Source organism: Merops nubicus, unplaced genomic scaffold (genome assembly GCF_000691845.1).
Source record: "Merops nubicus isolate BGI_N331 unplaced genomic scaffold, ASM69184v1 scaffold3909, whole genome shotgun sequence".
In the NCBI taxonomy this organism is placed as follows: domain Eukaryota; kingdom Metazoa; phylum Chordata; class Aves; order Coraciiformes; family Meropidae; genus Merops; species Merops nubicus.
Genome location: NW_008631505.1, coordinates 11,097 through 19,697, shown reverse-complemented (window position 1 = coordinate 19,697; position 8,601 = coordinate 11,097).

The following is an 8,601-nucleotide window of genomic DNA, read 5'->3' as shown; positions in this document are numbered from 1 at the left end:
TCCAAAGCAGGGTAGCAGAAGCCTTCCAGAAAAAGGATGCACGTACTTCCCTACTAAGTTAATCAGGACATGGCTGGATTTACTTTATATATAAATGATCCAAAAAAAAACCTGGTTGCTTTGTAAACGAGAAGGAAGGAACAGAGTTTCATAAGAAGTCTCAGGGATATTTTTCTTGCCAATAGATGACTTGAAATCACAGCACTGGCAGAGAAGCAGAACTGCTGGGACAAAGATGTGACAAGAGCAAAAGAGGTGGGAAGCTCTGTTGTGCACTTGGTATCAGCATCTCACATCTTCTGGGGCTGCTTTCCTTGTGAAGCACTCAGCAGCAAACTAGGTTCATCATGGTTTTGGAATTTGAGATAGTACTTGACTTCTTTGCTTTGAGTCTTTGTCTCTGTGTCTTCTATAGCCTGGTGCAGAGCCCAGTGCTGGGTAGGTGCAGAGGACTTGGCCAGGAACAGTGAGGCAGCACAGGGTTGGGCTGTTAGTTAACAGTAAGTTGAGAAATCTGCCAAACAGTGAAGTGTATGGGGGTTTTATTTTGGGTTTTGTGATTCATGCACAGCTCATAAAAACAGCAAGTCTTTCCTTTGATGCTGGAAGATTTAAAATGAATCTTTTGGTTCATCTTTTCAACAGGAAAGTGTCTGTAAATAATGTGATATACACTGTTTTCTGATTTACACTCCAAGTTTGTCCATCTCTATAATTTGTCAAGCTATTCTCCACTCAGTAAATGCCTGGAGAGCAGCCATGAGGGTTTGCTTGAATTCTTTCAGTCGCTAAAAATAAGTTGGTTTTGAAGTTTTCTGTAACCACTGTGGATATTTGAGGCAATAATAGGTGACTGTCAGCCTATATTACAAATTGTTTTGATGCAACATCACATTCCCAGTCCTTGGTGGGGGTGGGCAGGAAAAAAAGACCTGTGCATTGTGTGGGAAAGCATCCAGTGCCCTGAGATGCAGTTAGCAGAAGAGAGGACTCTGTGCCCACACGGGAAATACAGTTCCTGCAGACAAAGTTTTGTCTGATTTTACATTGTCAAATGTACTGGAAGGCTTTGATTTAAATCACCTTAATAACATTCCATCCTACATTTTCCTCTTTGGTCCCTCAAATTAACAGCTAGTGATACTGCTTTTCATGGTCTGACTATATGATGGGCTTCTAGATGCTCTCCTGCCTTGTTTTCTGCAGATGGCCTCTGCTGTACTGTCTTCTTCCTCTTAGCTACTTTGCTTTCAGCCTACTTTCTCCTATCCCTCTTCCCAAACCCGTGTTTTGTTCAGGTTGTTTTCTTTTTTTTCAGCTGGTATTCATTCAGAATTAAATTCATGTTTTACAGCATTTCGAAGGGTGTTGTCATACACTCCCCTTCTTTTTTTTTCAGCAGGGAACTAAGTTGTGTATGTAGCAATAGCTACCAGAAAACACGTTCACAGGGAGGAAAAGTGTGCACTGAGAAGAAGCAGGCAAAAGCCTCCGGAGACCAGCTAAGACTCAGAGAGCAGTAGTCCTTTTGAATCCACTGGACATCCCAAAAATCCCATAAACTCCAAACAGCAAGAGTCTGCCAGACCTGTCCAGCGTTCCCACCAGCACACACTAACATCAACAGCAGCTCGTGTAACTCAGCTGCCTCTGAGAAATGGCAAGCATATGCTCCAGGGCTCTGCAGGCACCTGCTGAAACGAGGAACCCCTGAGGAATGTTCTGAACACCCACCTGAAGCCAGTGTCCCACCAGTCCAACCCCTCCAGTGGGCTGGGCCTCCCAGCTGTCACTGCAGCAGGGTGACATGAGGGGTTGTGGGAGGCAAGGAACAGAATGCACTACGTGTATAGTCAGCAACTATTAATAAAATCTACTCAATTATGGGAATAAACAGCTTAACTCAAAATACTTTCTAATAAACATTGGTCTGTTTCCCCCAGTGCAATCCCCCCATCAGGGAAACAGTATAAGACAGGGAACTTGCAGTTATGTGTAACTTTAAAACATGGAATTAATCATAAGTTTCTGTCCTGAAAAAAAATCCATAATTCTTTTTTCTTATCTGTTTCACTACATAATCTTTTCTGAGATTCCTCTTTACATGGTTGTTAAAGATTTTTTTTTTCTGTGTTCTCAGGTCTTTGGTATTTTCCAGACCTACCACATCTTCATCCTCTGCTTTTTACCTCTTCTTGACCTTTTTCCTATCTTTGCCAGTGTGGAAGGAGTAACTACTTTAGACATCTTGCAGGTGACTCTTCAGGAGATGAGAACCTATGCTAGAAACAGTGCAGCCTGTGTGTGTTGGAGGTGTGAGGAACTGAATTGTGCCCGCTGGAAGAGCAGCGATATGATGCCAGTGTTTGCAGCTGAAAGCTGTACATGGCCTGGCCTGCAGTGGGAGGAAACGTGGCATCCTTTCCTTGTTTTCATTGCACACCTTAATCCCTCCACCCTTCCACAGAAGACTCCATCTCCCCAGCGTTACCTTCCTCACACCCACTAACGAGGACCTCTACTGCATTCCTTTGTCCACCTAAATTAAATTCCATCTTAATGATCTGGTGTTTCCTACCACTCCCTTGCCTGGGTGCTGCTCTGGCATCTCAAGCCAGAAGTACAGGTTGAGGTGTTGGCATGGCTTTCAGGGCAGGTGGAGACCTGGCAGTGCTCCTGCACTCAGCAGCAACCAACTGCCAATTACCTCATCTGGCCATGGCCATCACACTGCTGCCTCTACCTCAGCTGAGTACCTGTGTGCAGGCAGAAAGTCAGGAGCTGTTGCTGACACACATACAGGTCAAAACAAAGAGGGACTTCATCAGTTTTCCAGTTTTTAGGAATTTCTGCTATGTGGACTTGTGGTTTGTTTGGTTTTGGTTTGTTGTTGGTTTTTTTTAAGACTACACATATGAAGTTCAGTGTGGTGCTGTTATTTAACTCACTCTCAAATTAAGGTCTGCTTACTGAAGACAATTAAATAGTTATCTCTGTCTTCAATACACCATAAATATTGCTCTCTTCAGAAAGTATAGTGTGGAAAATGTTCCACGAGCAAATTAAGTCTCGCATTTCTAAGGGAATCAGCATGTCTCCCCACTGCTGCCTCCTGTGCTGGTCAACACCTCCTGACATGAGGTCACTTCTAACCACCCTCTTTAAGTGTCCCATTCTTACAAGTTATTGGAGTAGTGCTGTTAGATCCCAGCTGACGTTCAGGGGGTCTACTTGAGCAAGAGCCAACATACCATGATGGATTTGCTGTTCCTTTGCCAGTAGGATGCCTGAGGTTTGTCAGCTGTGCTGGAATCACTTTCCACATTAAACAAATGGAGGGAAAAAAGAGTACATTGAAAAGCAAAGCTTAAGAGGCTTGGAGAGATTGAAAGAAATGAAACAATAACATGTTTAATAGCTAATTCCCATTCTGGTTTGGCTTTAAGGTAGCTTCAGCCTTCCAGTCTGCTAGCAGCCTTCCTAAGTTCTCTGCCAGGATGAGTCACAGCTCCTGGAGCTGGGATCCAGTCCTTTAGACAACTCATCTTTAAAGGTCTGTTTACCTTTCGCAGATGATAATGAATTGGAGTAAGAATGTCTTTGGTTTCCTCCTCTTAAAACAGGATTTGTGATGAATATGAATTCACCTGTGGGAGCTTCTTGCATCTCTCAGTCCTGATTCAGTCCAAGCACCCCTGGGATCCTGTTTGATGTAGTTTCATGCTGTAATGCAGAAATAGATGCCTTTGGAATACCCCTCCCTGCTGGGCTGTCTCAACTAGTTGACTAGGAATGCAAAACAAGCAATAACCAGAGCCCTGGTCTGACTGTAAACCATTATTTACCTGCTAGGAATGAAATTTCCTGCTGACTGAGAAGGCGAATTAAGAAACTTAGCCACGTAATCCTGGTGTATAATTCATGGCACAAACTGAAACCTATATATGGTTGCTCCTGCTTACCTTTCTGTAGCCTGTAATGCAGCACTTGAGAGAATGGATATGAGGACAAATTTGGGCAATTGCACCAGGAGCACAGAAGGCAACGTGCCGTGATGTGACTGTGACAAGTGGGCAACGTCACGACTTCATTGCTAAGTGAGACACTTCAAAAGATTGGCAGCTTTTTGTGTAGTACTGGCAAAGACACAGGCTTTCCTGGGTATCAGCTCATGTGGTTCTCAGTGGCAGATCTTTCCTTTTTTTTCCTCTGAAAAGCTGTTTGGGCGAGTGCAGCAGGGCCCCACTTGCATGACACAACGGTCATAACTGATTGCCTGTGCTCAGAAGAAGCCTGGTCAGATGGAAGAACAGCAATGTGCCTGGCAATTATGAATAAACTCTGAATGTAGCACTGCATAAGGGAGCTCATAGATTTGCTACTCTATCAGAGGGACATCTGATTGTTGTGCAGATGTTAGACACTGAACCATTGTGAACGCAGCTGAATTAGGGTATTGTAATGAAGGACTTCTTCTCTTGTTTCATTTTTAGCATTTGGCTGTTGCATCACAGCCCAACCAATACAGACAAAGACCATTCAGCGAGTCTTTTATTTTTTTCCTGTTTGCTTGTTGAACTAAAGGTTTTCATGTTTTCTTTCCAGTACCAAATTGCTGCAAGGAACAGTTCAAACCGGCAACCGTGGAAAGTGTTTGGATGCTCAAAGTAAGTATGTGTGTGTGTGTGTGTGTGTTACAGTCCTGGTGACTGAGAAAGTGCCCAAGAACTTGTCTGATATCTATAAGGCAGTAGCTGGATAAGTTTCATATCAGTAATAAGTGATATTCCTTTGCAACATCTTTGACTGTGTAATTAATAGATTTGATTCATCAGGAATTATTCATGAAACAGAACTGATGAAAGCTAAACTAGATGTCATAGTCTTGTCAGAAATTTCTTTTTTGACTGGAGTAAGAAGGAAATACTGGTAGAAAGAGATTTTAAAAAAGGAAGACTAAAGGTGGACAGTGATTCTCCCCTTCTGTTTGGGAGCTTTGAGAAACTGTATTCTCACTTTGGTTTTGTTAAATGTTAGCTCTTCTGCACATTGTTAGTGCTGCCTTCATAATAAGTGGGCAAAGAGCAAACTACACAAAATGCCACTGTACAGGGTTCATGTCAGACAGAATTTGTAAGGGGCTGCCCCTCTCTTAATTCCTGACTAGGGGAGTTTAAATTACATCCCATCCGAGCTGGATTTAACTTACTGTCCAAACTGCCCCCGTGAAATCTGGGCAGGGATTCACCTGCGGAGCGTGGGGAGATGAGTGGCACCAGGAGCTGGGAAGCCCACAAGGTGGCAATGTTTGGAAAGCCTTCAGAAAAGATGCGCCTGGGCCAGATCTGGGCTTCCTGCGCTCCCCATCGCTTCCTGCCCCTGTGTCGTTGCTGCCGCATCTGTGCGATTAAACAACGCTGCACCGTTCCCCAAACGGAGCCGGGGATCCCCGGTAATAAGCCTTCTATCTGAACAGATTTCCTACTGACAGCGCTCACCGTACTGCCCTGGACACCCTAGCTGCCTTTTCCCTTGGCAAGGAGCGTGCTGCAGCACTCCTGGTGTGCAGTACAGCCTGGGGTCCCTGCACTCAGAGCTGCTGCTGCCGAAAACGTGTCCTGCTGGAAAGGTGCTAGGGCTGTGCCACAAAGCACTGACATCTTAGAACCTACCACCCCATTTCTGCTAAGGCATAAAAAGCTGTCACAGCGTATAAACGTGAATTTTGGATGTAGGAGGCATTTCAGTTGGCGTTGATGCTTTGTGCTTTACAGTTAAAAAAGGCTTGTCTGAGCTATTTTAAAGGGGTTTTTTCCCCATGGTGAAACAAGGGATTTGGTCCAAGTTATTTAATGCCCTGAAGAAAACTTAAATATGTTTGCAGAAATATTTCTCCAGATACATGACAGATATGAGAAATCATTCAGGGTAAGTTCTGTGGGAAACAGAAAAACTGCCTGTATTCACTGGGACAGACACAGGTAAGGAGAAGAGAATGGCACTGGGAGAGGGAGAGTTAAACAAGGAGCCACAGAGTTCAGATTCATCGGGTTGCATGAGATGAGTTACTTTCACAGCAATTAGAAGGTATGCAGGGCTCAAGTGTACCCGGAGATTCTTGGAGAAGAACAGTCTATAATTTAGAGCTGAAAGAGGCTTGTATGCCTCAAGGATGAAGCAACAGACTGCAGGAGATCCCTGAGAGCAAGAACGAGAGAAACACGACGTGTCCCCCCGAGTGGACACAGTCCTCCCCATGAAGGTGCTGCAAGTGGAAGTGCAGCAGGGCAATGCCCCATGCTGAGCCACAGTGGGTTTCATCTGGTGCTTTCTACTCTTGCACAGAGCAGGTGCCACTGCTTAAAGTCAGGCTTTGTCACTGGGGTTACACTGGCGTTGTCACAAGTGCTTTGAAACAACAGGAAGTCTAAAGAAAACTCTGAGCCCTGAGATAGTTCACCAGTGCCAAGTGGGTGTTTCTCAAAGCAGATTGTGTCATACCTGTCTAACAAACTTATCTGCCACGTGCAGGTTTCCTGCAGTGAGGAACCCTCTCCCTGGAGCAACAGCTTTCCAGCCCCTTCCCTGCAGATTGCTGCTTGCTGTGCAGCCTTTCCTCCCTGAATCCCTTAGTCCTTATGGCCTATTATATGTCAAAATAAAGATCTAGCTATCAGCCTGCTAATGCCAGAGATTCATTATATTGCTGGGGAATTAGCTAGGCTATTACAATTGCAAAAGCCAAATCCATGTAACATGCTATTATAAACTGGTCTCTGCTGGGGAAGCCTTCTGGTTGGGGTTTGGTGCCTTTGAGCCTGACGGGTGCATTTTTTTATGGAGTTAAGTTTTATGGACAACAACTTGAGGGATGGATGTTAGAACATCCAAGGAATTTTACAGTTCTCACATCAGGCACTCTCGTGTGCGAGATGAAGATAAGGGGGCTTTTGGCAGTTAAAATTCCTTGCTTGATGTATTACCACTAAAACACTTACAATAAACCCTAAGATTAGAAAGCAAGTCTGGTTTCTGCTGGAATATTAGCCCTGGAGTTACCTGCCACATTTCAGTAATTTTGAGACAGGGGAAGAGAAAGCAAATATTAAATATAAGAATATATACATATGTATAAAATATGTTTGTACAATGAACTACTGATTGAGTGTTTAGGGGAGAGCTGAACAAAAAGGCCTGTATGAGCTTTTCTCTTCCCTGCACAGAAACAAATCCTCTCTTGACCATTCATGCTAAAGGTGCACACAGCTATTTAAACCAGGCAGATTAAAGAAGCATTTCTTCTCACTTTTTTCCCTACCTCTCTGCACCAGCATTGGTGCAGAATAGAATACTTCTTCTAGATAAATACGCTTTGTTTCCCACTCTCTTCCCCAACTCTTGTTTCCCCAAACTGCTCCCTTTAACGTCCACCAAAGATGACCTGACTTCCCTAAGGGCTGCTTTGTACCTTCAGCCAAATGGCTTAAATATGAAATAGGTGAGCTGCTGGGCTGAGTGGATCACTCTGAAAGCATCATTCCATGGAAACAACACAAAGTCCCCCAAAATGTAACGGAGGACATCTGTTTAGAAGTCAGTCCTGCATAGCACACAGCTGCTTTATAGCTGGTTGTGATCCAACATGAGAAAACTGGAGAACTAAATCCTGAACCTAAGAGAGCAAAGTTAACCCAAGTGGAATGTTTGTTTATGGCTGTGTACTCATCAGCCCTGTTCCCTTCTTAACTTAGGAATTGGGTAACTTGGATAGCCTTTTATGGTGCTGTCTGAAAATATTCTGAACTTCAGGGTGACATTTTATTTTTTTTAGTACCCAGTACCAAAAATTATCCCACAGGAGCTCAGCAAAGTGGCTGACTCATGAGGAATGTAACTTTGCTCTTCAAAAAGATAACGTGTGGTTTTGTTGGGACTTAATAATGAGATCCTTCCCAACGCAGAAGCTGTCAACAGCACTGACATACATTCACAGTTACAGAAACACATACCCTTGTGGTTGGGGTTTTTATTAAATAGAAACCTCATTTTCTACTGTAATGAGGAAAAGACTGTTTTCGTGCCACTAGTACCTTTTGTGCTCGAAACTTTATAGAAGCCTTTTCTTCATTTCATACACAATATGACTGTTCAGAGGTTATAAAATGTTGCTACTTAATGCCATGACTGTTTAAGCCATGACAATATACAAGAGTATAAAAAAAAGAATTATACCCTTGTTTCTAGTCATCTTTTATTGCCTTCTGCATTTTGTCTATCAATGGTGCTTCATTTAAAAGTTGGAGAATGTTTATTGAAGGATGATTCAAGTAATGATTTGAGTTTTGCAGCAGCAAAAAGAAAAAAAAACCCAAATATTTCAAGGACCTTAAAAAATATTAATCCTTGTCAAGTAGATGTGGTGCCTCCAGATGCTATAAAAATAACTGTGTCATTTTTCAAAGCAGTTTCTCAGTGTTATAAATATAATCTTGCAAATGTACACAGGACCTACCCTGGTTCTACATCCTGAGTCTGCTGTCAGGCTGGATCTGTTAGGAAAACAGAGGATATTTTTCTAGGAGTGTATCTTGCTAGTCTGTT